The sequence below is a fragment of the Lissotriton helveticus genome, chromosome 5_1 (assembly GCF_964261635.1).
Source record: "Lissotriton helveticus chromosome 5_1, aLisHel1.1, whole genome shotgun sequence".
Classification (NCBI taxonomy): Eukaryota; Metazoa; Chordata; class Amphibia; order Caudata; family Salamandridae; genus Lissotriton; species Lissotriton helveticus.
The window spans coordinates 1,680,630,917-1,680,652,846 of NC_136065.1; the positions used below are offsets into that span (position 1 = coordinate 1,680,630,917).

A 21,930-nucleotide genomic window follows, 5' to 3' on the forward strand; every position below is an offset into this window, starting at 1 on the left:
ACACATTTCTCCAGCAGTTTGGCCAGGTTGGGGATATTGGTGATGGGCCGATAGTTGTTTAGGTCAGACGGATCAGCTGTAGGTTTCTTGAGTATAGGCGTGACTTGCCCCACCTTAAGGGAGTCTGGAATGTGTCCTTGTTGCAAAGAGCTGTTGATGATCTTGGTCCAGAGAGGGAGGAGCAAGGGGATAAAGTCTTTTACAGCATTAGCAGGTAGAGGGTCTGTGTGGTGATTAGAGGGCTTCAAGGTGCAGAGCAGTTTGTGTATAGCTTCTTCCGAATAGGTATCGAAGTACTGCCAGGATGCCTTGTTTTTAGGTTGAGTGTCTGCCATTCTGGTGTGGTTGGGGTATCGGCTTACATCCATGATGAGGTCATTTCTTATGTTGTCAGTCTTTAGTTTAAAGAAAGCAGAGAAGGCTTCACAGTGTGGGGTGTCATTTGTTGTGCTGTTTGATTGTGTGGGTTGTGCCTTTGTTTGGGTCTTGATTAGCTCGAACAGCTTTCTTGGCCTGTTCTTCGCTTGGTCCAACTGACGGCTGAAGAAGTCCGACTTTGTGCGTTTTATTTTCCTAAAGTAGGCATTTCTCTTGTTCTTAAGCTTTTTGAGATGCAGTGCTGAGGGGTCCGATCTCCAGGTGCGCTCTGCCATTCGCATATTACGCCTTTCGTCATTGAGTCTGTCATCATACCAGGGGTTAGAAATTTTGGTGGAGACTCTCTTCAGTTGCAGAGGGGCGACTTCATTGACTATTGTATTCATAGAGTCAAGGTAGTGGTCAGTCAGTGATTGAACATCTGAGGCACCTGAGGTTGTTGAACAGTTGTTAAAAACGTTAAAGTTAATTACGAAAACAAGTTACCTCCATATGTAAAAGTCAAAAGATGTACAGCGGGCATTGTTTCTTGTTGGTAGCAGAGCGAGAATAAATCAATGACAGTCCTTATCAAGCCGAAATGCTAATAGCAAGACTTTTATACATAGCCATATGTCATCTTGACACTTTGTGGCCCACTATCACAGAGTATAAAACACTCCTGCACTTTCCACAGTTTGTCAATTAATATATAGAATTGAATAAAGGTGTTAACAATGACACATTGAAAGCACTGTGCATACTTTTAGCGTATGAGCTCTCTGCTGACGGAATAATGCGCACAGTCTGTCTCGTATCATTTTCTGAAATTTATAACATTAACTGTATCTGACATTAACTGTGTATATAATGATCTGCTGAAAGTTACCCACAGGATATATAGGCTTAGATTTATATCTGGGAAGACAAGCAAATATGTTGCCATTTTTCTGACAGCCCTTACTCGCCAGAGCCTGGCCACGCAGAAACAGAGTAGTCTCTGCTGCGGCCAAACTAAAGGTCTGTCTGCAGTTAAATTTGATGGGCAGACAGACCACTATATTGGCAGGGAGGGAACTCTGTCGCCATTGTGACAGACTACCCTCTCTGCCAATGTATAAATCTGACCTATAGTTCCTTTAACAGTTCTATTGCTCCAGTCTCCTGCTAATTTGCCTGGGGTATACCTTTAATTACAGAACACAAAGAGCACTAAAACCAACTGGAACGAACAAAACTAAAAAAGAAATAACAAAAAAAAGTTGGAAGGTCCTTCAAAGCTGAGCAAAGTGCAAGCAGCAGGCAATAATAGATAATAAAAAAAAAAGCAAGGTGTTCAGTTTCCTTCAAAAAACTGACCGACCTTGTCACTAATCGCGGATTAAGCGATAATTCAACAGAAGGTCCAGGGTAATCTTTTTTGTATTTTTCCCCAGAAAAAGAATGCAAAATGGTTCTGCGTGACAGAAGTTAATATGCAACTCAATGCAAACAAGCAATGATAGTTCAGAAGAAAGATAGAAGCCTTAGCTTTGACGAGCTGCAATACTGGCTTTGAAGAAGGTGGGCCAGGATACGAAGAAGCCTTTAGTTGGTTGTTTTTTTTCATTGAGTTAGCTGCCTGCAAGGATCATGGAGCTAATGTAAATAAATACAATTGAATCCAGTTAATCAAATAACCTTTACAATAACCACGAGCAATACACAGTTGGATTAAAAAAAAAAAGCATCCACGCTAAATAGTTCCCAGTAGGAATATTTAAAAAACAAAAACAAGCATTGGAAATGCAATAGGTCTCGCAGCATTAGAGTTAGTGCTTTTAGAATTGTTTATGGGTTTTTTTTGTAAATCTTTAGCATTTTTGTTTCCTGTAGCCAATGCTAAAGAATTACAAATAAAAAAAGCCATAAACAAATCTAAAAGCTCTAACTCAAATGCTCCGAGACCTATTGCACTGTGTGAGGGTGAGGGGTTGAGGGTGAGGGTGAGTGAGGGTGAGTGAGGGTGAGTGAGGGGTTGAGGGTGAGTGAGGGTGAGTGAGGGTGGGTGAGGGTGGGTGAGGGTGAGTGAGTTAGGGTGAGGGGTTGAGGGTGGGTGAGGGTGAGGGGTTGAGGGTGAGTGAGGATGAGTGAGGGTGAGTGAGGGGTTGAGGGTGAGTGAGGGTGAGTGAGGGTGAGTGAGGGTGAGTGAGGGTGAGTGAGGGTGAGTGAGGGTGAAGAGTGGTATACAATTACAATAGGGTGTGGCTACACCCAATGTTTAGCCCAGGTACCACCTTGCGGGCCTAGCAGCAGTGCGCATGGAGGACTGCATTGCCCCCAGCGCGATGGTTCATATGGCAGCAGGAGTGGAGCAATATGCGGGAGGGTAGGTTAATGATGTGTGAGGATAGGAGGGTTGAAAGTGTTTTGTCTGGGGCTGGCTCAATGGTTGTTAGAAAATTGCAATTCGTGAGTGGCAGGCTAAGCTCGGAGGGCGGACAGGATCACAGAAGACGCAAGTTAGTCAATGGGGCCCGCTAGGCAACCGTAGGCTATAGTGGGGACCATAGGGAAAGTGATGTGGCCTATGCACAGAGCTGCCGACTTGGGAGTGGCTCAACATCCTGTGATCCTGCGCAGATGATTTACTCTTCTCGGAGTAAAACAAACCAGGTATTTGGCATGGGGTGACGCACCGAGTATCAGGAAGAAGGTTTCAATGGGGAGTCGGGTTAAAGGGTAGACAAAGGCGCACGAGGGGCGAGCGCGAGTGGCGGGGGGCTGCTGCAGGAGCCTCAGCTTAGGAGTTGTCTCCCAGAGTACTGACGAAGAGGAATTTGGCCTGGAGAGACGCAACGGGGGGAGGGTGGGGGGCATAAAAACGCTTCAATTTCGGAGGCAGGTTAGAGGGAGAAAAAGCACAGGAGTGGGAGCGAAGAGAGTGGAGGGGTATGGGGGGCCTCGTTTTGGTGGCTTAAGGAAGGGCAGCAAAGCGTCTAATTACAAGGTTAAGGCGGGGAACCAGGCTGCGCACGAGGAGGCTCGTGCAGATAAGAATGGAGTGGGTCGGTCGGGTTACAGTACATTGGGTGTTCCCCCACATGGGGGGTGGGGGGGTGTTGCGCCCCCACCCCCATGTCACATGACCGGGGTCTGCTGGAGCAGGTAGGAGCCCTTTAAACTCCAGCAGTTTCATTAGCTGGATGCCTGCTAGGTGAGTCACCGTTGAGGGGGCGGGCCCTTAAGGAGGATGAGATCTGGGGGGAGGGGAGAGAGATGTACGTGAGAGAGAGAGAAGGCACACGAGGCAGAGAGACACCAATCACACGCACTCGATGAATCCTGATGAGTGGCGCTAAGTTTCCAAGGCGTTTCTTGCGACAGAGCAGCTCTGCAGGGGCCCCTGGCAGGGGCCCGGGACAGAGACTCACTCCCTCCAGCCCGCAGTGAATAACAAGCGTTGCAGTGAAAATAACGCGCTTATGTTATGCGCGCCTTGCTGTTCAGAAGTAAATAAGTTGTAAGTAAATGGGATGCACTGACCCCATTCTGCAATTTAAAATCCTGTAAGAGATGGTCTCACACTGCCGCTGAAAATGGACCCTAAAAAGGGACTAATGTCTTAAAGAAATGTCTTAAACTCTTTTAACCTAATAAATAATGGTTCCGCTGTCACCTCTGGTAGAAACCTCTGAGCTAAGAAATCACAAATGTTAAATGCAACTACGGTGATGTGCTGCGACTTAAGGAGGGGTAATTTTATGCGCTTACCTATTCGCCAACTAGTGGTTCTGCACTCGTGGCTGCTGGCCTGCGACTCCGTGTCTGCTGTTGGGAGTCGAATCAGCGTGTGATGCAAGGGGGCGTGTTTAGATCCGGAAACGGCGTTGCGCGAGTGCTGTGTATAATAAAGTTATGTGCGTAAGAGATAGTGTAAGCCACGATAAAAACAATAATGAATAAAAAAGAGAAGTGACATATGTTGTTAATCGGACGCTGTGTGCGCTGGGCAAAATAATAAAATAAAAACAAGACGGAGGGAAGAGAGGGGAGGGGGGAGGAGAAATGCGACACGGCGGGAAGGGGAGGGGGCGGAGCGGGTAAAATAAACAAGACGGAGGGAAGAGAGGGGAGGGGGGAGGAGAAATGCGACACGGCGGGAAGGGGAGGGGGCGGAGCGGGTAAACAAAGACGGACGTGCACGCGCTTTTAAGCTCAATGCGCATGCGCATTGAGCTTAAAAGTCACGGGCACTGCAAGGAATCGCCACGATTCCTTGCAGTGTGGATAAAGAGTGGATAAGTCCCAATACTCTCGCCTTGCTCGATGCGCATGCGCATCGACAGGCGAGACCTAAAACAGCGAATAAAAGTGCCACTTGGCAAGCATTATAACAAGCATTTACAATGCAATAGGTCTCGCAGTTGTTAGAGTTTGAGCTATAGGCATTGTAAATGGCAATGTCTTTTATTTATGTGTTGGTTTTTAAAACATAAATAAAAGGCATTGTCATTTACAATGCCAATAGGTTAAACTCTCGCAAATGCGAGACCTATTGCATTGCAAATGCTTTTTTTTATGTAGTTGTCTGTGAAGTTCCACTTGCAAGTCATGGAGCACGCCCAGGTCAAGCAGAATCTATGGTGTTTCTAGACAACTGAAACAGCCAATTGTTTTATGGCCATTTCTTGCAGGGGCTTCACAAAAAACAACCACGAGGACTGACAGGGGAGACCCCTCAGCAATCCTGCATATTAATGTTTTAGGAGAAAAGATAGTTGCAAAAAAATACTAGGCGTGACCGTCTGGACAAGATTGGAGAAAACCAAAGAAAAACAGCAGCCTTTTCCACGTTTGGGGTGTCTTTAAAGCCCTAGCAACATTTTAACTGCACTCTGCATCTGCACTCTAAATCTGCACTCTGCACTCTGAATCTTGAATCTGTACGCTGCACTCACACTCTGAATCTGCACTCTGAATCTGCACTCTGAATCTGAATCTGCACTCTCAATCTGCACTCTCAATCTGCACTCTCAATCTGCACTCTCAATCTGCACTCTCAATCTGCACTCACAATCTGCACTCACAATCTGCACTCACAATCTGCACTCACAATCTGCACTCACAATCTGCACTCACAATCTGCACTCACAATCTGCACTCACAATCTGCACTCTGAATCTGCACTCACAATCTGCACTCTGAATCTGCACTCTGAATCTGCACTCTGAATCTGCACTCTGAATCTGCACTCACAATCTGCACTCACAATCTGCACTCACAATCTGCACTCTGCACTCACAATCTGCACTCACAATCTGCACTCTCAATCTGCACTCTCAAACTGCACTCTCAAACTGCACTCTCAAACTGCACTCTCAATCTGCACTCTCAATCTGCACTCTCAATCTGCACTCTCAATCTGCACTCTCAATCTGCACTCACAATCTGCACTCACAATCTGCACTCACAATCTGCACTCTGCACTCACAATCTGCACTCACAATCTGCACTCTCAATCTGCACTCTCAAACTGCACTCTCAAACTGCACTCTCAATCTGCACTCTCAATCTGCACTCTCAATCTGCACTCTCAATCTGCACTCCGAATCTGCACTCCGAATCTGCACTCCGAATCTGCACTCCGAATCTGCACTCCGAATCTGCACTCCGAATCTGCACTCTGAATCTGCACTCTGAATCTGCACTCTGAATCTGCACTCTGAATCTGCACTCTGAATCTGCACTCACAATCTGCACTCACAATCTGCACTCACAATCTGCACTCTCAAACTGCACTCTCAATCTGCACTCTGCACTCACAATCTGCACTCTGAATATGCACTCTGAATATGTACTCACAATCTGCACTCACAATCTGCACTCACAATCTGCACTCACAATCTGCACTCACAATCTGCACTCACAATCTGCACTCTGCACTCTCAATCTGCACTCTGCACTCTCAATCTGCACTCTGAAACTGCACTCTGTAAGTGTGCTTACCCCTCTTCTAGTGCACTTCCTCAGAGGTAAGAAGCACTATATACATTCAGCTACAATACAATACACGCCTTTCGCGAAATTATTTTCTTCCTTTGGTTGTCTGCCCTGGACTATATATATATATAGATATATATATATATACTACGTGTAGAAAACAAAAAAAAGCTTAACACAAAAAAGAGACAGGACGCTTTATTACAGTTTTATAAACATTAACTTTATCGACTGTTAACACCTCTCTTGGATCCGAAAAACCCAAACAGGAAATCACGATGATCATCACAAAATATGTAATTGCGCAGACAAAGCTTGAGAATACTTTCATTGTTAATAGCCCATAGCCAACAGCAAGATCTCAAATACTCTGTACCCAACAATACCTAGGGTACACTGCTAGATTGATTTAGTATGGCACTGGAAGGGGAGGTGTGTGTACGAGGCCTATCCTACTGTCTTCATATATGTAAAAAGCCTACCTGTTGTGCTGTTCGGTAACTTTGCCCTAGGGCTCCGAGAATATTTGCTGAAAGAACAAGCGGGAGGCGGCTCGGGCGCAGCACGTCTTCCGGAGACGTGCGCGTCCACAGAGCTGAGTCGGCTCGTGCACAGCCCAGCAGCGGCTCGTGCACAGCACTAGACTCCCTTGCCAGTGAACACGGCGACTATAGAACTCGCTGGCGGGAGCGCTTCGCGCTCCAACGCCAGCTCGACCTAAAAATGAGTGCATTACATAATAAACGCAAGATCTGATAATTAGTAAAACAAAGTCCTGATGAGTGCTGTCCGTCTTACACCGTTTTTAAAAATCAGTCAGACAGAGCCACTGGAGGACAGTTATAGACTACATTACCAGCATTTAATCCAACTGCGTGATCATGATATTGCAAAACGTGGTGAGCTTCCTAACTATTTTTTTATTTGAACGTTTTTTATAAGGACTCAAACAACTATTTGCCATCATAGAACGCTGTAAAGATAGGGAGTCATTAAAATGTTGCAACAGTGGGTACCACAATATGAAGGAAACGATAACGAAGAAACAGAAATTGTATCATTAGTCTACCGCAAGCAAAGTCTCTGAGTGATGGTAGGGCGTTAGGTGTGAAGCGTGAACAGTTCTTTCCTTGACCAATACAAAATCAGAACTCACAGGAGTGACTCTAAACTCGAAACATACAGTGAGGTCAAAAAGGACAGAGAAACCAAAAGCCACAATAGGGGGCAAACTCACAGGAAAGTCACAGAGGTAGGAGGATCACAGACAATAAAAAATCTACTCGCCCACTAGCTTTGGCGAGTCCGATTCTATCAGGTCGAGCTATTTTTAAGACCTACTGGTCCATTCTGGCGAGTAAACTTAAGCTGCAAAGGAACATGTGTTCTGAACATTCAGGAAGTGAATGAGCAATAAAGATGCCTTTAAATTTTGTTTTGATCTTGACACACCTGCTGTCTGTTTAAGGACCGAAGTCAAATGTCAGTTTGTCTCTTTACTAATTGATGCTTATTTTATCCTGGAAAATGGCGTTTACTTTTCTTACTCGTAGAGGATTTTGTAAAGAGAGCTGCCTAACAAGCATTGTGAAACAAAAGGCTGTAGGATGTCAGTTTTCTTTCTAACAAAACATGTAAATAGCTTGTAAATTAATAATATATTAGGAATAAAAAAAACAAATTTGTTTATAATTCAGAAGTGTGATGCAAACAAAGATTTAAACAGGAGCAAAACAAATCGGAACACTTTACTTGGTGATGTGCAGATGACAACTATATACAGAAACTCGATGTCCAAACTTTATTGTTTGCAAACTATATAGTTTTAGCAATAAAACCACAAGTCAGTGGGAAATGACACTTTGTGGCCACTTCAATGGAAAATGTACTGATAGCAAACAGCATTGTGCTACCACTTCATGCTTTAGTTTTATATTTATTTTAAAACATGATTTAAGAAACATTACTGCCCCGTCCTGATGACAATGCTCTCAATGAACTAAGAGGCAAGTCAGGGGCAATGTGTGTCCAACATGTGGCTAGATTTGTAATATGTATGTAGAAAAAAGGTATCTAGAGAAAAGGTTTTGTCTATTAACTCAGAGTTTTTTATACAGAAGAAACGATGAACTCACATATTTGAAGGTGCTCTCATATGTGTTAACGAAGAAATAGGCGGCTCAGTGAATTAAAATACTTGCCCAGGATCACATAATAAGAAACCAGTTCAACCTGCAGGTCTGGTAATATTTTTATGATTGTTCGAGGCCTGGATTAGGACCCATTTACAAAGCACGGTCTTAGAAAATAGAACTAGAAGAACGGAGGGATGGTACGGAACCCAGAGGCAGAGGGTATGTAAACTGGAGGCTACAACAAAGCCCAGGAAACAGAACGTATAGACACCACAGAACGTTCATACAACCAATAGAGGACAAATGATTTACAAGAAAATGGCTGGAGCAGCTAGTGCAGCACCTATCACTATGATGTAACCACTTATTTGTACAGGAGATTCAAGAGAAAGAAGGGTGCACGAGTATGGGGGATCAGCTACTACAAACCACCTGCTGGGACATTACTCTTAATACAAAAAGAAAGACCTGTTGGTACCAACAATAATTTTTTGGGGGAACCTATATTTCATTAAGTTATCTAAAGAGCATAATTCAATTACTTTTCAAACAAACAAAAACAAATAACTAAGACACATAACCTGGATGAAATTACCTCAGTCACTTTTTTTTTTCACAAGTCACCCTGTATGAACACTCATGTCACAACTTTGCACATACTGGAGTAACCAATCAATGACATGTACACAGATTGTTCCATGAACTTTGAACTTAATACATGCTGGGTGCAGTACCGTTCATGCAGGTTATGTGTCTTATTTATTTGAAAAGATATTGAATTATGCTCTTTGGGTACCTTAAAGAAATAATGATCCCTCCAAAACATTCTTGCTGGTACCGACTGGGCTTTCTTTTTGTATCAATGGCTACCCAGGCCATGAGGTTAACTGGGTTACCCCATTAGTCTGTAAAGGGCAATTACCCTAGTCAATAAGAAGTATTGTTACTCAGCACTCCAAAGAAATATCCTGAGATTAGTACAGCTCCACAGATAGCAAAGATCAAATGTCCATGCTTCCATAAAATGAATACAATACTCAAATCCCATTATTATTAACTACTTTATTGTTGATCTTCTTATAAAAACATTTTTGATTGTAGCCATAGCCAACGCGTTTCATCCCCCATGGGACTTCTTCAGGGCTTAATCAAATTCCATTTGCAAATACAAGTTTTCACATGTGGCCCTTCGATAGTATATGGAAATTGGCCTTTACGGTCCGGTAAACTGTGTCATTTCTGTTTGGCATCCTATGCAGCATGCGTATAGCATGTAAAAGCCTATAGGGATGGGGTCCAGAGAACCCAAACCCCACTTTGGCAACATGAAGCCTGAATGCACAGGTAGGGGGCACAGAAACTATACCCCACTAGTAAAGTGTTTGGAACAACTTGACTCAACAAAGGGGTTGCCACAGAACACACTAAAATGGTAAACAAAGGAAAGTACTCAGGGTGGGGGCACAGAAATCAGAATCCACAAGAAGGTGTCACAGAACCCACAAAAACAATAGACCCCCAGTCTACAAGCGAGAAGGCCATAACTCGGCTAGGTGGTACAAAACCTAGAACTAACTTGAGGTGCACAGAAATGATACCCAGTGTACTGCATTGAACAACGAAACACTGCCCTCGCTTCAAGGAGAAATTACCTTTATTATAGTTTTGGAAAGTTGGGACGTCAGCAAGGGGGTGAGGAGCAGGAACTATTTCGAACTCACTGGGTTTTAGACACATAAACTAGAACCCAAAAGAAAGGCAGAAACCAAAGCTGAGATGGCGTGACAGAAACCAAAACATAAGCAAGAGCCTGGTACAGGACACCTCCCTGCCAGGTGATCTGCCTTGTCATCATAAGTTATTACTAATGCATTATGCATACATAACAAGCAGGGCAGGTCACCTTCTTGGGATGGAGTCCTCATTTCTCGGGCCAGTGACCCCGCCACCACAAAGTGCTTAGTCCCGACTACCGAGATCTGCGCGCTGACAACGGGGTGCTAGCGCCTAGCGACTGCTCTCCCAAAGGCACTCACTCACCTGGCCGACTTCTCAGCCTCCGGGTGCGAGGCCCGGTGCCCCCATCCAAGGGCCGGCACTGGGTGGGGGACGAGGGCTCACGGCTGAGGTGACGGGAGTGTCCTGCGCCCTCCTACCGCCTGCAGCTGGGCGACCGGCAGCACCGGCCCGACAGGTGACAGTGCGGCACGACAAGGCCTGCAGCACGGCAACGGCAGGGAGGGAGGGAGGGGAGGAGGAGGGGAAAGAGAGGCCAGAGGGAGGAGAGATGCGAGGAGGAGGAGCTAGGGCGGAGAAAGGGGTAGGAACGGGAAGACAGAAAGTGAAGAGGCAGGAAGGCCGCGAAGAGACGAGACAATACATAACAACCAGGCGGTGTGCGGTGAAGGAAGGCAGAAGTGAAAAACAAGGATGTGCGGGAGAAGAAAATGCGGGGAGATGTATGAGAGGAGACGCTATGGGGGTCCAGAAGGAGCAATGGGTGAATTAGGCTGGTAAACAAGAAAGTGAGAGGTTTGAGTGGGAAGGGCAAAGAACAAGAGAAGTAAACTGGGGGCGGGCCCTAAAAGGAGGAGCCTGGGATGGAGGCGGGTATACATTAAAACTCCTTGACCCACCCACAGGGCAAAAGGCCCAGTGTGTGCTTCAATCCTAGGGGACGAACAAAGGGAATGTCTCCGGAAGGTGCCAACACGCAGAGGGCCTATAGGACCTCGAGCCAATGAGGGCGGGGTGGAGGGGTACCCCAGCAGGAGACGGTATAGGCCTCGTGAGAGGCTGTCATGGTGAGGCTGCCCTTGAAGTTCAAGAGGAGTCAGAGGAAATAGAACTGGGAGGGACTAGAGGAGTAAGACATGAAGAGTCAGAAGAAGTCTTGGAGATGGCAACATTTTTTTTGATGGAGGGGAGTGTTGTCACAAGGGTGCAGTGACATTAAGTGGGGGGGGGGGGTGAAATGAAACAGTATAAAAACGAAACTGCTGGTGTTGTTCTAGGTTATAAGTATGGTTACAAAGGGGTACTGGAACATGTATTAAAGTGTGGGTTCAGTCATCAATGTTACATCACTGGACTCATAGGGATTCTGAAAAAATCCAAGCATCACACAAAGAGCAAGTGTAGCAAATGAACCACGCCAATGCAGTAGGAGAGTGGTATGGGTGCAGTGTGTAGCCAATCGTGCATTGCTAATACAGCATTCTAGGGTAGCACACATTGACATGAATCTTTTTCACGACACACTCGCCAAAAGAGCCCCGCCCAATCAATCATCCAGTAATCTCAGCGAGGGAAATCACACAGTTTGGCTAATTTGCAGCTAGTAATATAGGCTTGTAGCCCGCCGTAGCGGGCTATACGGCTATTAAAGGCCCGCTGAATCGTTAAAGGCCCGAGCCGAAGGCGAGGGACTTTAACGAAACAGCGGGACTTTAATAGCCGGTATAGCCCTGCTACGAAGGGCTATAAGGCTATTAGAACATTCTGCCACTATAGGGCAGAATGTTCTAACAAATTAAACAAAGGGTTCTCGAAGCTCGAGGGGTTATAAATCCCCTCGAACTTCGAGAAGCCTTTGTAGAACATTGGAATGTTGCTCTGCGGGCCTTTACCGGCCCGTAGAGCAGGGATCCCTCCATTGTCTGCAATGGAGCTCCCAACATTCCAATGTTCTAATAAACATGCATCCCTGAGGAAACTAAATCTGAGTTTACGCACGAAGCACAGAGATGGTTCTCCACTGACCTAAAAGCTCAAAAACCAGACCTTCGCCAATTTGTAAGGAAGTGGAGACGTGGACACTCGCCTGAGGAGAAATGAATTTACTTTGATGCTTTGAGAGATTACAAAAAAGCTATTTTGACCTACAAAGATGTTTAGTTCTCTTTAAAAATTGAGATTTCTAATAACAGATCTAAAGAAATCTCTATCGTTAACGAACTGTCCAACCCCGACAGAGTCACAATAAAACCTAGGCCCTCTCAAACACTATGCAACTCCTTGGATACCTTTTTTATTGATAAGATCACCACAATGAAAGCTAGCATTCCCATAGGGTCCACCCCTGAGGTATATCCTATAACACCGGAAAACCCTTGCTCTCTCAATCAATTCCCGGCAATAAGTAAACAGGGCTTCCTGGACTTATTGTCCAAGATAAAATCTGGATCACCCATGGACTGCTGTCCGCCTCATATTTTAAAGGAAGCTTTTCATCATCATCATCATCATCATTTTAACTTTATTTCGGTTTGTTAATGAACCATAAAAGTACATTACAGTTAGAGAAAAAAATACATTTACAACTCATCCAATGCATAGTTAGATCTCATTTTGCATATTTGCAATAATCAGTTGACGTGTGGTTTATAATATGACAATAAAAACATAACAATAAGATACAGAAGCTAAAAAATTTCCTTTAAGACAAAATAAAAAACTAGTTATTACTAAGACAGAGCCGTCTACCCACAATAAGCTGGTTACTACAAACGGATCAGTCTTCGTCTAGTTAACCACATCGAAAACAAGAATTTAGCAATAGCAGTAACTATCAATGCATTAGTATCAGTTTTTAAAATTCTAAAATAATCTATGTAGTTCCTCAGTCCTAGATTGACACATAACTGTATAATCCATTTTTTCCTGCTGGCAGAATAAGCAGGACAAAACAAGATTACATGGATTAAAGATTCATTCGGATCATTACAACCTGGACAGGGACGAGCTAAACCCGATTTCCATTTATCAGAATAGGAATAAAGGGGTAATGTACCATATCTGAATTGTAGAAACAATTTTTTTGCTAGGACAGGTTCTATGGCATCTAATTCTTTCTCAAAACTATAAACATTTTTAAAGTCCAAAAAACTGTCAGTGAGACTAGATGGCCTGGCTGATCGAAGGACCTCTTCAAGGTTATGATGTTTTATAGACTCAGCCAGGGTTCTCTTTGAGATAGATTTGCATGTGTCCTCCGGATTAGACCAGAGATTCTCCATGCCGATCTTGGACGCCTGCCCCCTTATAAAAGATAACCACTTTATCCTCCCTACACCCGGGCGAGCCATAACAATTTTTAGTTCTTCTCTATAACACTCGAGCTCCGGGACACTCCACAATCTACGCCAATAAAGAAGCGGGCGTGAGGCAATTACTTCTGCAATTGGCCTCAGATTTGTATCCAACCTTAGTGGGACTAGGGGGGTGTTAGTAGGTAAGGAGAGCAGCTGTCTAACAAATTTGTTCTCTGTTGTACTAATCTCGTTCGCTGGACAATGGCCCCAGAGTTCTGCCCCATATAGGGTGGAAGATCTGGTTTGTACCTTGTATATTTCCAGCGGTACACTGACTAGCTTGTGAACACAGGATTTGTGTACTTTAAGAATACCCCCCATAGACTGAGAAAGGGTTAGATTAGCCTTAGTCATTTGGGTTTCCCAACTCATTCTATCATTTAAGGTCAGGCCTAGATAGGTAAAATTATTTACCCTTTCCAGGGCTCGTCCATCCATAGTTGGACAAGGGCAATTAGTTGTAGTGCCATTAAACACCATGTACTTAGTTTTGTCTATGTTTATTACCAGATTCCTGTCCCTACAGAATTTGGTAAATTGATCTAACACCCGCTGCATCCCCATAGATGTTTTTGAGAGTAGCAGGGTGTCATCTGCAAACATGAGTGCAGGAAATTTACCACCAGCTAGGTTAGGAGCATCACTGTTTTGTACACTAGTTAAGTCATCAACGAGGCCATTTAGAAAGAGGGAAAATAGCGTAGGGGCCAGTACGCATCCCTGCCTAACTCCCTTCTCAATAGGAAAATCTCTTGTTAGCTGGCCATTTTTGCCATAGCGAACCTTTGCATAGGTTCCGTCATGGAGTCTTTTGAATTGGAGACATAGGTAGGGTGGTATCCCCATTGTTGTTAATATGCTCCAAAATTGGTTTCTGTCCACCATGTCAAATGCGGATTTTAGGTCCACAAATGTCAGGTAGAGGCTCCCCCCTTCCATCACCACATGCTTCCAGGAAAGAACCTGGAGCCGTAATAGTTGGTCAATGGTCGAGGTTTTGGCACGGAACCCTGCTTGCAAGTGGGAGAGGATGTTGTTCTCGCTAATCCAATCTTGCAAGCGTTGCAAAAGCAGTTTGGCATAGATTTTTTGGGTAACGTCAATTAGACTAATTGGTCTATAATTTGACGGGGCCAGCGGAGAACCCATTTTGTAAATCGGAATAATTTCGGCCCCCAGCCATGTGCTTGGAGGCTCTTGGCCGTCAAGAATGGCATTAAATATGACGGTCAAGTAGGGGACCCAGATCTTCGGCTCATCTCTAAAAAGATCACCGGGGATCTTGTCCAGCCCAGGGGCCTTATTACTTTTTAACCCTTGTACTGCAAGGGTCACTTCCGACATAGTAAAGGGAGGGGAGGGGCATTCTAGACTCGGTCTCGAAAACGTTATAGGTAACAGATTGTGGGCGGAAACGGTGTTAGAGTAGAGATCACCAAAATATGCACACCAAGCTTCCTCGGCTATATTGGGATCAATCTTTACCTTCCCTTCTGCCTTCCCAGTATGGACCAAGTTCCAAAAAGTTCGGGCGTCTTTCGCTATTAGTGCTTGTTTAATGGCCTTCCATTTCTCTGTTTCCCATTCAGATTTTGCATGAGAAAGGAGATTCTTATAGAAATTCCTTGCAGCCAAAATATTAGCCCTATGGCCTGATTTGATGGCAGAAATTAGGGTGGTCTTCGCCTTCCTACAGGACTGATTGTACCAGGGATTTGTGGCACATGCCTGTCGGTTAGTACGTTTTGCAGGTTTAGAGAAACTAGCTGCTAGGGTCAGCATTAATTCTTTGTGTATAACTAAACATTTAACATCATTATCAGGATTGGAAGCGTTTTCATACAATTTATTTAGACGCTCTAGCTGGGGAATGACGCTTTTATACAGTAATGCCAGGTTGTCTGGGGACGACTTAATAGAAGACCATCGAATTTTTTTACCACCCTGTGTGATCCTAATCGCACCAGAGACCAAATCAACCGCTTGATGCTCCCCGCCATGATTTGGCACATCCAATTCTGCTACCAAGGGGTTGTGATCGCTTTCCACGCGATCCGAGACGTGGAAACATAGAATCAGGTACCATACAGACATACTAACCAACAGATAATCTATTGTTGACGAGTGGCCCATTCCATTATAAGTACTTTTGCCTGGGCTATCCCCCGGAAAGCGGCCATTGCAAGCTCTAAGTGAGAATGTATATGTCAATGTGGTCAGCTGCATGGCCATTGGAGTCCAGTTTTTGACTGGATAGATGTTTGGGGGTGGAATCCGGCAGGCATCATCCTCATCTGATGTTAACTGTGAGACACCCCCGAGTGGTTCGAAATGACAATTAAAATCCCCCCCTATTATCACCTTGGTATCAGTTGAGAAGCTGTTTAATAGGGCAGTTAAGGACTCTAAAATATGAGAAACTGTACCACCCAAAACCGGACGTAGATAGATGTTAATGATCGCTATTTTGGGTGTGTTTCTGCGGGTTAAAAGAATACACAGAATATCACAAGAATTGGTGTTAATTCTTTTGACCGTAAACCCAAGGTGAACAGCCACCCATATGGTCAATCCACCAGATGGTCTGCCCCTAGGACCTTTGGTTGCGGGCTCAGCATAGGTTACAAAGCCCAATCTATGCTGAATAGTCCTGGCCCATGTCTCTTGGAATAAACAAATACCATGGTTATCCACATAATCACACCACTCCATGTTCTCTAGTTTCACCACCAAACCCGCCACATTCCAAGATAGCAGTAACAAATTTTCATTATTGGAACACAGTTGGTCAGCTGGTTTGCCTGAAGGTATAACAGTTTCCACATTAAGATCACCCACTTCAAGACTCATCTGTTTCTTCGGGATCTCATGGTTAGCTACAGTGCAGTTATCATCATCTGTGCTAGAGGGAGAACCACCACATTGGGGGAATGTAAATGTGCAGCTTGTCCTACTCTGAGTGTTCTCCTCCAATAGCCCCCCACCCCCAACACTAGAATCTTTGGCAGGTACCTTTGCTGGAAGTCAATCGCAGCCATCGAGGCCAGAGATGGCTCCATATCTATTCGAGGTTTCCAGTGGAGTAAAAGGAATCAGATGGTCCATGTTTCTATTCCGCTGGAAAAACTCGTGCCCCGCAAGGTGCTGGCTACGTCCGTTGGCAGGGACTATATTCCACGCTAAATTGTTCCTAGGAGGGGGAGGCATCTGCAGGTGGCACGTATAATTGTTGTTTGGAGGCAAGTGGGTGTTCCTAATACCATTCGGGTCTGAGACCCCCCTAGAAAAAAGAGCAGGAGTCACATACGACCTTGGATAAAAGTAAGTTAGGTCGTATGGGACAATAGCGGTATTCGAATTCATAGAGGGGCCTGTTAATATAGCCCCAACAGCTACTGGGTTCCTAAAATTAATAACAACTATATCACCCTCAATGTTTTTTTCCCTTGTGCCCAGCCAAGGCAGGCGTCTAACGTGGACTATCTCCCCGTCGATATAATATGGGAGTGGTCTGTTTTGACCTAACCAATGTAGAATCTTATTCTTAAGTTGGGGATGGCCCTCCTTCCTGCCTGCTTCTAGTGGGGGGACACCTGTGAGTACAACTACAAAAGGTAGCGACTCTGGGGGTAATTCTACATTGGGTCCATATGGAATACCATTAGTGGGCCTTGAAAACCTCCCCCTACTCAAGTACTTGGTCTTAGTACTAGAAGTAGCGTTGCCCATCTGGGCTTCTGTTGGAGCCTGGGTAATGGATTTTGTTACTGTTTGAACAGGAACCTGGGCCTGTTGAGAAGCCAAGTATTTCTGCTGGTTATTATTCAAAGACTTACTGGTTACAGTAGTTGTCTTGGCAGAAATCATTGGCGTATCTACAGTAACCTGTTTATTACTAGCGAGAGGTTTAGCAACTCTGTTGTTACCACTGTTGGAATCATTTGGGGCCAGAGTATTAGGAGCAGAAGCTGCTATAGGCTGTGGTAAAATAGTCGGCACAGGGGTAGGCATTAAAGAGGTGATAGGAGCACTTGATTTGGCATTATACAGAGCCTCCAGGTTGCCTAGTCGATGCTCAACCCTTTTTAGAATATCCAAAATTGGGAGCATAAAAGACCTAAGCAACTGCTCAACTGTATTCTGCTCCGTAATAATGGGGGGAATAGTCGCTAGGCTTGGGATAGTAACAGCCTCAACTTGCTTCCCTCGGGTATTACCAAGATGTAAACTGATAGAGTCTGGGGTTGGTACCACTATAGGCACTGTATCAGTCAGTGCCGAAGTTTTGGGTGCAAGTACACCAGAGGTCTTAAGTTTAGATGTCTTGCCAAACTCAGTATGACTAAGCTTACCCCTTTGGGGTACTCCTAACCCCCTCCTCTTTTTGGTAGGCGGAGGGCCGAAGGTTTTAGGGGTAATAAATGGTCTACCTAGCCTTTTCGGCTGCTCCTTGGGTAGTTCACAAGGTACATTGACCACATTTAGGGACGGACTGGAGACAGATGGAAGCAAAACTGTGGATGTAGGTAAGGGAGCAATTAAAGGAGGAACCGTAGGTAGTGGAGTGCTTCTAAGCAATAGTGGAAATTCATCCAATGACAGTGGATCATCCAGTGGTGTATCAGTAATAGTGTTCGACAAAATAGGTGGGGAAGCCAAATCAATTAAAGGTCTATTTTTCAAAGACTCAATGGAGCGGCGTCGTTCGATCCTGCGTTCGGATAATGAGTCATCCTTATCCGAATCCACGACACCCCTAGTAAAGTAGTTGTCAAGTGTCCTTTTACTAGTTCCCACTATGCTGGAGTTCTCAGAGTTAGCCGCCATGGATGAGGGCCTACCTTACAGTCTGGGACAGAAGATGTTAGTGGGGTGGCCCGTCCCGTCCTCGGGCGTCCCCGGACGGCCACAGACGGTCCCGCCCTTGTCCCGGGCTTCTCCCGGCGCCCTCCCGCGCGCTCCCGCGCAGCAGGATCGTAATACACTAATATGGAGGAAAGGGTGGAGTAGGGGGCGTGGCGGTCAGGGAGAGCGACCCAGGTGTTGAGGGTTGACCGCACGCAGGGACACCTGGTAGTTAGAGTCCCTGCGGGTCCGCTCGCAGCCCTGTGCCTGCCTGTTCTTACTTCCCCAGTCCAAAATCCAGTCTCAGGAACACTGCGCCTCTTGCAGGTCAAAGCGCCTCGCAGCACACGGCGAAGCGGGACCCGCGGAGCGGGTCCGGCGAGGAGCTGCTTTAGCAGGGAAGGGTCCAGGTGCAAAAGAAAGACCACGGCAACAACCGGTCCAACAGGGAGTCCCACGACGCTCTAGGCGGAGGCTGCTTTCACTGCTGGGGGAGGGGGCGTGGCGGTCAGGGAGAGCGACCCAGGTGTTGAGGGTTGACCGCACGCAGGGACTCCTGGTAGTTAGAGTCCCTGCGGGTCCGCTCGCAGCCCTGTGCCTGCCTGTTCTTACTTCCCCAGTCCAAAATCCAGTCTCAGGAACACTGCGCCTCTTGCAGGTCAAAGCGCCTCGCAGCACACGGCGAGGAGCTGCTTTAGCAGGGAAGGGTCCAGGTGCAAAAGAAAGACCACGGCAACAACCGGTCCAACAGGGAGTTGGGTCAGCCCTCTCCCTCTTGAATGAGTCACTATCTCACGGTTGGGTCCCCGGGGCCTTTAAAGAGGCAATTGTCGTCCCCCTCTTGAAGAAACCATGGGCAACCCCCAGACTCTGATGAACTCCTTGCTCCCATACTTGGCCAAGGTATTGGAAGCTCATGTGCTAAATGCCTCTCTGCTTTCATCGAACAATCAGAATATCTTGACCCCATCAAGCAGGCTTACGCCATGCACACTCAACAGAGGCTCTGATATTGACGGTACTAGACTCTCTCCGGGAGAAAGCCAAAAGAGGCTCCCCACAGGCTCTGGTACTGCTAGATCTCTCTGCGGCCTTTGACATGGCTGATCATGGCATCCTGGTCAACTGCTGATCATGGCATCCTGGTCGACAGTGTTAGGGATGCAAGTATCCAACGATCTGCACTAAGCTGGATCAGTTAGTTCCTGGAAGACTGCTCCCAGTCGGTCCACATAGCCCAGTTCACTGCACCTTAGATAAGGACCACCTGTGGAGTCCCGCAGGGCTCTTCACTATCCTCTCATTTGTTTAATCTCTACCTCCTCCCGCTGATCCGATCCCTGAAAGAGAGAAAGGTGTGCACCTTCAACTATGCAGATGACCTCCAACTAATGTTCACCATTAGCAACTCTTCTGAATCAGTTCTCGAATTTCAGTCCACTATGGGACAGCAACCATTTAAAATTCAACCCAGACAAGACAGACCTGGGCCTAACGGGGGCAGCCATAATCCCTGGAATCCACATTTTTGGCCAACAGAACTGGGGTCCTCCCCCACCCTGTCCCCCTCTGCTAAAAGTCTTGATGTAACAATTAGTACTGAGCTCTCAATGAAGACTCAAATTGGTTCAGTAATCTCAACCTGCTTCTTCCAGTTAAGGAAGATAAGAAAAATCAGCAGCTTTGTCATTCAGGAAGCACTGATACAGGTTGTTCTAGCCACATTAATGTCTCATATAAACTATGCCAACGCTCTATACTTTGGCATCCCACTTTATTTAACCAAACGAGTACAACGGGTGCAGAACCAGGTGGCTGGACTGATCTTTCAGCACCCTAGGTGGCAACATATCACCCCTCTCATGAGGAAGCTGCACTGACTACCCATCCTACAGCAAGTTAGGCTGCCTTATATTTAAATCCTTGAACCGCAAGAGTCCCGAATTCATCAATAGCCTCATTCAAAGGCACATACACTCGGGCAACCTGCGCTCTGCTCATATGCACCTTCTGACAATTCCCTCCTTCAAACTGAAGTGTCAGGGCGGCTGTAGGTTCGCAATATTGGCACCCAGATTCTGGAACTCCCTCCCCTCTGGTATCAGATACTGCACCGATCTTCTGAGCTTCAGAAAACTCCTCAAGACTTGGCTGTTTAGACAAGCATATGAGTAATTCAGCAGGGCTCCGGCACCTCCTAGAGCCGCGCCATGAAACCAATCGGTGTATGTGCGCTTTATACGAATTTTTTAGCATAACATAACATAACCTAGTGCACAAATGATGATGTGTGGACAATCGGTTTCAGCAAATATTTATTATTTGCACAGCACCAAGTAAAGTGTCATGATTTGACTTGATCCTGTTTAAATCTTTGTTTCCATCGCAATTCAGGATAACAAAAAATGTGCTTCATCTGCCCTTTTCTTACTGCTGATATATTTTGAAATAGTTCTACCCAGAAAACAGCCTTTACAATGAAGGCTGAACAACGAGATGCCTTTACAACAAAGGCAGAACAATGACAACGTCTTTACCACAAATTTGCAACAAGTATGCCATTACAATGAATGCTTTAACAATGAATTTCATTGTAAATGCATTAAAGGTAAAGTCCTACTCGTAGTAAAAAAAAAAATATTTAAATGTAAGTATTTTGGTAAGTATTAAAGGGAAGTATTACGTGTAATATATATATATATATATGTATATATATATATATATATATATATATATATATATATATATGGTGCAAGTGTATTTTTAAGGGATTAGGGTGAGGTATGGGTTTTTGGGTGGCAAGGGTATTTTTAGGGTTTATGGTGGGTGTGGGTTTTGGGTGGCAAGGGTAATTTTAGGGTTTAGGGTGGGTATGGGTTTTTGGGTGGCAAGGGTAATTTTAGGGTTTTGGGTGGGTATGGGATTTTGGGTGGCAAGGCTAATTTTAGGGTGGGTATGGGTTTTTGGGTGGCAAGTGTTTTTTTAGGGTTAAGCGTGGGTATGGGCTTTGGTTGGCAAGGGTAATTTTAAGATGGGTGTGGGTTTCTGGGTGGCAAGGGTAATTTTAGGGTATAGGGTAGGTATGAGGTTTTGGGATTGCAAGGGTATTTTTAGGGTTTAGGGTAGGTGTGGGTTTTTGGGTGGAAAGGGTATTTTTTAAGTCTTGGGTGGGTATGCGTTTTTGGGTGGCAAAGGTCATTTTAGGATTTAGGGTGGGTATAGGTTTTTGGGACTGCAAGGGTATTTTTAGGGTCGGTATGGGTTTTTGTTTGGCAAGGGTAATTTTAGGGTTTAGGGTGGGTATGAGTTTTTGGGTTGCGAGGGTATTTTTTTAAGTTTTGGGTGGGAATAGGTTTTTGGGTGGCAATGGGGTTTTGGGTGGCAATGGTAATTTTAGGGTGGGTATGGGTTTTTGGGTGGCAAGTGTATTTTTAGGGTTAAGGGTGGGTATGGGTTTTTGGGTGGCAAGGGTAATTTTAGTGTGGATGCGGGTTTTTGGGTGGCAAGGGTAATTTTAG

The 21,930-nt window shown here is 45.4% G+C and overlaps 1 protein-coding gene across 2 annotated transcripts in view; it reads right to left on the reverse strand.

Annotated features, from left to right (window-relative positions):
• The window catches only part of SLC22A17 (solute carrier family 22 member 17), a 100,664-nt gene extending 89,935 nt beyond the window's left edge, over positions 1 to 10,729 (reverse strand). The window contains exon 1 of one of the 2 annotated variants that reach the window (XM_078644914.1): positions 10,515 to 10,729. The gene's annotated coding sequence lies outside the window, so the exon portion shown is untranslated. Of the gene's footprint in view, positions 1 to 4,110; positions 4,136 to 10,514 lie in introns of those variants that run through there. The other variant, XM_078644915.1, reaches the window with a different exon arrangement.
• Between the last annotated feature and the right edge of the window lie 11,201 nt (positions 10,730 to 21,930).